The 7,257-nt window shown below is 44.6% G+C and overlaps 1 non-coding gene across 1 annotated transcript; it reads left to right on the top strand.

Moving 5' to 3' along the window:
* Positions 1–6,908: 6,908 nt before the first annotated feature.
* Positions 6,909–6,983, top strand: Trnat-ugu (transfer RNA threonine (anticodon UGU)). The gene has a single exon. It is a non-coding gene; the product is annotated as a tRNA-Thr (tRNA).
* The last annotated feature ends 274 nt before the right edge of the window (positions 6,984–7,257 follow it).

Below are 7,257 nucleotides of genomic sequence, written 5' to 3'. Positions count from 1 at the left end.
TACAAAACATCCTCGGTGGTATAAGTGTTTACTATTCTTTTTTGCATGTAACGATGACATACGACTTTTATTTCCCTTATTAACAGAGGCTGTACTCGAAAACTTGTACTGCTTTCTCCCTGGTGATATTTCTAGGTGAATTATATTTGGCATCATTTTGCATTTAACTTCACATTAAGTCAGACGCAGTTCACCAAAGAAAGAACTTCTAAAAGCCGTAAAAAGGCGGGCAGTGAATGTGCAATCTAAGTTTTCAAGTACAACTTCTGCTAATAATGAAAAGAAAAACTAATTGTACTCTTATGTTATCGAAAATAATGGTTTGTCAAGGGTTACATGTTCTCTGATTTCCAAAGCACATTGCTCGGTTGAGGCCTCCTAAATACCAGAATTATTTTGCTTATTCGGTGTTGGATTTTCCAAACGTCAACTTTGTAGTGATTATCTGGCAACACTTCTCAGTTAACAACTTCATTTTCTATTGCGTTTATCTTTAATTTGTTCGTGTTCAGTCCAGCTATTAACGCGCGAGACCGCCATGCAGTGGTCCTAGGTTCGTTTCCTGACATTTTATCCGCTCGAGGACGGGGTGTCGTGTTGTCCTCATCATCATTTCATAACTCTCGACGCGCGAATCGCTGAAGCTGCCGATGAAACCCAAATGAGGGTCTCCCGCCCAGTAATGACATACGACCATTCGTCTGCCTGAGCAGACTGATACAGACAGCTGTGTTAGTGGACACGGCAGCCCGTCGCGAGTTAACCGATTTTAAAGGTGCGATGATAATCGCTGCAACAAAAAAAATGGTTCAAATGGTTCTAAGCACTATGGGACTCAACTGCTGAGGTCATTAGTCCCCTAGAACTTAGAACTAGTTAAACCTAACTAACCTAAGGACATCACAAACATCCATGCCCGAGGCAGGATTTGAACCTGCGACCGTAGCGGTTTTGCGGTTCCAGACTGCAGCGCCTTTAACCGCACGGCCACTTCGGCCGGCTCGCTGCAACACGCATGGGTCATAGCATATCGGAGGTAATACAAGAATTTTCGCGAAGTCAACAGCGTCTAGTGCCGATTTTCAATATCGCAAAGTTTCCACACGCGTAAAACTCCTAAGAGCCTCATCGGGCGATCGATGGTCTTCTGCAAGTCACATCAGATTTGAATGTGGTGCTTCAGGAATGCGTATCTACCAGGACTGTACCGTACAGAGCCACATGCACACCATAGGCTTAGACAGCCGACGATCGCCTGGTGTCACATTACTTTGTCCATTCACGGTAACAGCTTCTTGATATACATCATACACGGATTTATTCTGATGCACCCTGAATTATTATTTGCTGTTACCACATAGTAGTTTTACATTAAACAACTAATGGAGCGAGCCTAAATTGTAGCCCTGGATACTCGGACAACATTTCCTGAGACTATTGTTTTTTATTTTTGATAGTCTAATCCATTATTGATGTAAATACCCTTGCATTTTCTAGAAAAGCATTTTTGCATTTTGAAGTTATCGAAGTCTACAAAACCTCTTAATACCCGTTCAGTCTTATTAACTGTACCGAACGGTTGCACACAGTTACGAGATGTATATCCCAGAACCGCTAGTACTATTTGGCCAATATTGATAAATTTGTGAACATATTTCAGTGTCTTGTAAAACTACTTTTAGTTTCTCCTGGGCCGTAAACACATCAGAGCAAGCATTTCGCTTACGTGGGGCAGAAGTAATTCGACGATAAACATAACTATAGCTCCAGAACCAGATTTTCACTCTGCAGCGGAGTGTGCGCTGATATGAAACTTCCTGGCAGATTAAAACTGTGTGCCGGACCGAGACTCTAACTCAGGACCTTTGCCTTTCGCGGGCAAGTGCTCTACCAACTGAGCTACCCAAGCACGACTTACGCCCCGTCCTCAAAGGCGAAGGTCCCGAGTTGGAGTCTCGGTCCGGCACACAGTTTTAATCTGCCAGGAAGTTTCAACCAGCGCACACTCCGCTGCAGAGTGAAAATCTCATTCTGGAAACATCCCCCAGGCTGTGGCTAAGCCATGTCTCCGCAATATCCTTTCTTTCATGAGTGCTAGTTCTGCAAGGTCTGCAGGAGAGCTTCTGTTAAGTTTGGAAGGTAGGAGACGAGGTACTGGCAGAAGTAAATCTGTGAGGACGGGGCGTGAGTCGTGCTTGGGTAGCTCAGTTGGTAGAGCACTTGCCCGCGAAAGGCAAATGTCCCGAGCTCGAGTCTCGGTCCGGCACGCAGTTTTAATCTGCCAGGAAGTTTCATTTACTATAGCTTCTTACAAGGTAAACAATATTCGAGGAATAAAATATTTTTATATTATTGAACATGTGCGCAATTTCATTTATTTGGAGTATAATGAAGCTTACTGAGGAATAATGGGGATTAACAATAAAATAAAATAAAATCGAAGAATGTGTGCTACAGCTGGCACGACATTAAGGTGGAAAAGCCAGTACTCAACATAAATAAAGTTCTGTAACGTGATAGAAAACCCCGTGTTCACATAAGCCAGCTAGAAATGAACAAAACGGGTCTGATAAGAGGAAATTAGAAGCTGTTGAATGAGACTTAGAATGTTGGTAGCAAACTATTCACGCTTGCGTAAAGAAAGTAGTAATAGTGAAACGAAAGAAGTGAGTACGAGGGCTATTAGGAGAGTAAGGTGCGATTGGTCGCGAAATGGAGGCAGCCACCTGTGCTTTCCGTCAGTTCTCTACGTTGATCTGGAGTTCGTTGTCGGTGCCAAAGTGTTGTCTTCATAGTGAGGGGCTCGTGTGAGCCGAGACGAAGATCAGAGGGCTGCATGGTGGCGCTCAAAACGCTACAGGGGCGTCTTAGTTGGCCCTGCAGTGTGCTGCGGGCTGCACGAAATCAGACGAATTCTCACGGTAGGCGCCTATACTTGGCGGGAAACGCTGTTTTATAGGCATCTCTACATGCTCACTGTGAGCTCAGAACTCAAATGAGTGACGTGACGTGACGTGATCGATGGGCATGCTACAGACACTGCCCAACACATCTGTCCAAAGCGTCATCGGATTTTCCCAGTGATTTCCATTTCGCGACCGATCGGAACTTGCTAAACGAATGGCACTCGTATTTTCAATATAATTAGAAAACTGAACAATAAACTAACGTGAAATGAACTTATTGATCCAATGCACACCGTGACAGAATTCTAAAAGACGACGGAATATAGGAAGATCCTTTGTAGAAAGAACATATGCGTAGGCTTAAACATTTTATAATCAGTCCACCTTCTAAATATTTTTTGATGTTAAGAAACATGTGATGGATTTCGTCTTGAAACACCTTTGTAGTTGCAGCAGAGTTGTCGTTGCACGCACTGCAAGAAAATGGTCATTTTTATACGAGGGTTGTCCAGAAAGTAAGTTCCGATCGGTCTCGAAATGGAAACCACTGGGAAAATCCGGTAAAGCTTTGCACAGATGTGTTGGGCAGTGCCTCTAGTATGCCCGTCGATCGTGTCGCGTCGCTCTTTTCATTTTTGAGTGAACAGTGAGCACGTAAAGACGCGTAGGGAATAGCGTCTCCCGCCAAGTATGAGGGCCTGGTTAGAGATTTCCCCCTGTGTCAAGCGGCCCACATAACACAACTGTCGAGCAGTTCCTTCTTCATGCCAATTCTCGGCCGCACACTGCAGGGGCAATGAAGACGCTCCTGCGGCGTTTCCGATTAGAAGTGTCTGATCACCCACAATACAGTCTGTAATTGGCTCCCCCTGAGTCTCATCTCTGCTCACAAGAACCGCTGGCTATGAAGACAAAATTTTTCCACAGGCATCGAGCTGCAGACCAGTGCAGATAACTGGCCGAAAGCACAGGCGGCTGCTTTCTGTGACGAGGATATTGGAAAGTTGATACAACACTACGACAACACTCGAAGATGGAGCGGCGACTAAGAGTCTGGTTTTCACTGTTGTTTCCATTTCGCTACCGATCGGAACTTACTTTCTGGACAACCCTCGTATAAAATCGTCCTGTAGGCCATTACTGGAAGCAGCGCGCTGGACTTTGCTTCCAGAAGACGGAAACAAGAATGACCTGACTTTGATATTCAGCTATAGGCTACAACAGAATCTCGCGCGGCTATGCTAACGGCACCCAATTTCTTTGTGTGTTGCAGGCTGCCGTCCTGGCCGGGGACCTATCATGGGGTCACCACCACCATAAGTCACCCACTGTCGTCGAGGTCGTGCGATATGGGCAGGCCTGCCCGTGCGCCAAGGTAACCAACCATACCTGACACCTACTGTACCTGGTATTCCTGTCTCACCTCCATTAAATTATACGAGTCTACCACTAGAACTTTCAGACGATGCGACAGCTGCATGTTGTCCTATCCAGTGAAAACAGTATTTCAATACAAAATTTTTCTTTATTTTATGACCGGCTAAGATCTGACAGACAAAGACAAAGAGAATGTCTGAATTTATCAGTGAGAGCATTACGATAGGATACAACGCTATTGGCAGTACTGTTAATGTACGTGACCTGAGAAGCAGCTGGAAAGCGACATGACTGTCTCCTTAAATTAGTCAATAAAATATAAAGTTGTAGCCCGGAGTGTGTCTATGGCAGACACTTCTTACGGTTACATTTTAGGAATGTGGTTCCCCACAATTCTTAAATATTTAGAGAAGGTCATGATGACCACCGACAGATGCTGATGACTATATTTTTATTCAACAACCAGTTTCTATCCACAGACTATCAGGTTCCTAAAAACATCTGCAACACCATACTAAGCGATAAAATCAATGGCACCAAATAATAAAAGCCATGAATTCGTTACTGTTGTCAAATAGTGAAACACTTCATTGTCCATCGTAAAAATGTGCAAAACAGTGCGCTTATTCATGTTACATTAGGGTGACGGAGGCATGACTGAGTGCATCATTTCGTACATTTTTATGATTGACAAGGTTACGCTGTGATCAAGGGGCATCTTGTTTGACAAGTAATTAAAACGTCTTGGGTCCCGGGATCGAACACAGCCACTATTAAATTTCGAATAAAAATCATTAATAATTGCTGACGAAGACTCCCGGCAGAAGAAGTCACCATCTCTCTGCCAAAGGCCTTGTCTAGAAAAGAGCGGAGAGGCAGACAGACGTTCAGGGCGTTCTCTTGCCTCTGGGCTGGGAAACTGCGCCTAAAAGGCGGAAGAAGCAACAATGATCAACGCCATGAGGATGCAAAAGGCAATGGAAACCGTTGTATTAACGAAATCCAAAGGACATGTCACCTGTAACTGAAAAAAATGTCATGAAGACCTCTTCATGGGCAAAAGATTCCTGTTAGTCCCCCTTCGGATCCCCGGGAGTGGTTACAAAGTGAGAGGTCACCATTAGAATGAGATGGAGTAACCAACGAACGGATAACGTTCTAAGAGCCCGAGTATGGAACGTCAGAAGTTTGAACGTAGTCTAAAATCTAGAAAATCTGAAAAGGGAGATGCAAAGGCTCATTCTAAATTTTAGTGGGAGTCAGTGAAATGAAATGGAAAGATGATAAGGATTTCTGATTAGACGAGTATAAGATAATATCAACAGGAGTAGATAATGGTATAAAGGGTGTATGTAGGCTTCGACATGAGCAGGACAGTAGGGTGGAGAGTGAGCTACCGCGAACAGTTCAGTGACAGGGGCATTCTCATCAGATTCGACAGCAAACTAACGCCGCCAACGATAGTTCAGGTTTACATGGCAATGTCGCTAACAGGAGGTGTAGAGGTAGATGAAGTGTATGAGGATATTGAACGCGTAATTCAGGATTAAAGGCAGATGAACTCCAATAATCACGGATGAGTGGAACACGGTTTTAGGGGAAGGAATAGAAGAAAGGCTTACGGGAGAGTATGTACTTGGCCATAGGAATGAGAGAAGAGAAAGACTAATTGAGTTCTGCAGTAAATTTCAGATAGTAATAGGGAATACCCTGTTCAATATTCACAAGAGGTGGAGCTGTATTTGGGAAACGTCCGGAGACAAGGGAAGATTACAACTGGATTACTCATGGTCAGGCGGAAATTCTGAAGTATGATATTGGATTTTAAGGCCTACCCAGCTGAAGATATAGACTCAGATCACAATTTAGTAAGGATGAAGAGCAGAATGGAGAGAATCATCCGGAACAATCTGTGTGGAAGGACGTGGGATACTGAATTACTGAGGAATGATGAGACGCGTTGGAAGTTCGCGAACGATGTGGATACTGCGCCACGGAATACCACAACAGGCCATTTGAAGAGAAGTGGACATCTCTAAAAAGGGCAAACAGAGATGTCGGACAGTCAAACATAGATGCACGGAATCTAAGGCCGAAGAAAGGAAATATTCTAGCTGCAAAATGGCGTTGCTACACATCATTGGGGACACGTTGAAAATGTGTGCCCCGACCGGGACTCGAACACGGGATCTCTTGCTTACATGGCAGACGCTCTATCCATCTGAGCCACCGAGGACACAGAGCAGCAGATCCCGGGTTAGAGTCCCGGTTGGGGCACACATTTTCAACATGTCCCCAATGACGTATAGCTACGCCTGTTTGCAGCTAGGGTGTCGATTTAATAATCATTTCATTGTAGAGAAGATGCACAGCCATCAATGGTATCTGTCCTTTCGGGAACAGATAATACCTTCATATATAGTTGAAATATGGCTACCCGGTCATTGACCTTCTTGTGCGAATCCACACGCTATGCTCCAACTCGTATGGGACTTGGTAGATTAATCTGCCACGAGTAGTAAGTGTGACGGGCACACATCTACTAGGTGGTGTGGACATGTTGCTAATGTGGGTCTCACGGGGAGCGTGCAAGGGATAAGTCCCTGCAGGCGCACTGTCCTCTGTGCCCTCGGTGGCTCAGATGGATAGAGCGTCTGCCATGTAAGCAGGGGATCCCGGGTTCGAGTCCCGGTCGGGGCGCACATTTTCAACATGTCCCCAGTGATGTATAGCAACGCCTGTTTGCAGCTATGGTGTCGATTTAATTATCATTTCATTCTAGAGAAGCTGCACGGTCATCAATGGTATCTGTTCTTTCGGGAACAGATACTACCTTCATATAAAGGAAATATTTCAACTAATTGATGAAAAACGGAAGCACAAAAATTATCAGGGAAAGACAGGAATTCAGCAACATGTTCTGGGGTGACGAAAGCTATAGGACAGGGATATGCACATATACAGATGTTGGTAG

The sequence above is a fragment of the Schistocerca serialis genome, chromosome 9 (genome assembly GCF_023864345.2).
Source record: "Schistocerca serialis cubense isolate TAMUIC-IGC-003099 chromosome 9, iqSchSeri2.2, whole genome shotgun sequence".
NCBI classification, from domain to species: domain Eukaryota; kingdom Metazoa; phylum Arthropoda; class Insecta; order Orthoptera; family Acrididae; genus Schistocerca; species Schistocerca serialis.
This window is presented reverse-complemented; position numbering and strand designations above follow the sequence as displayed.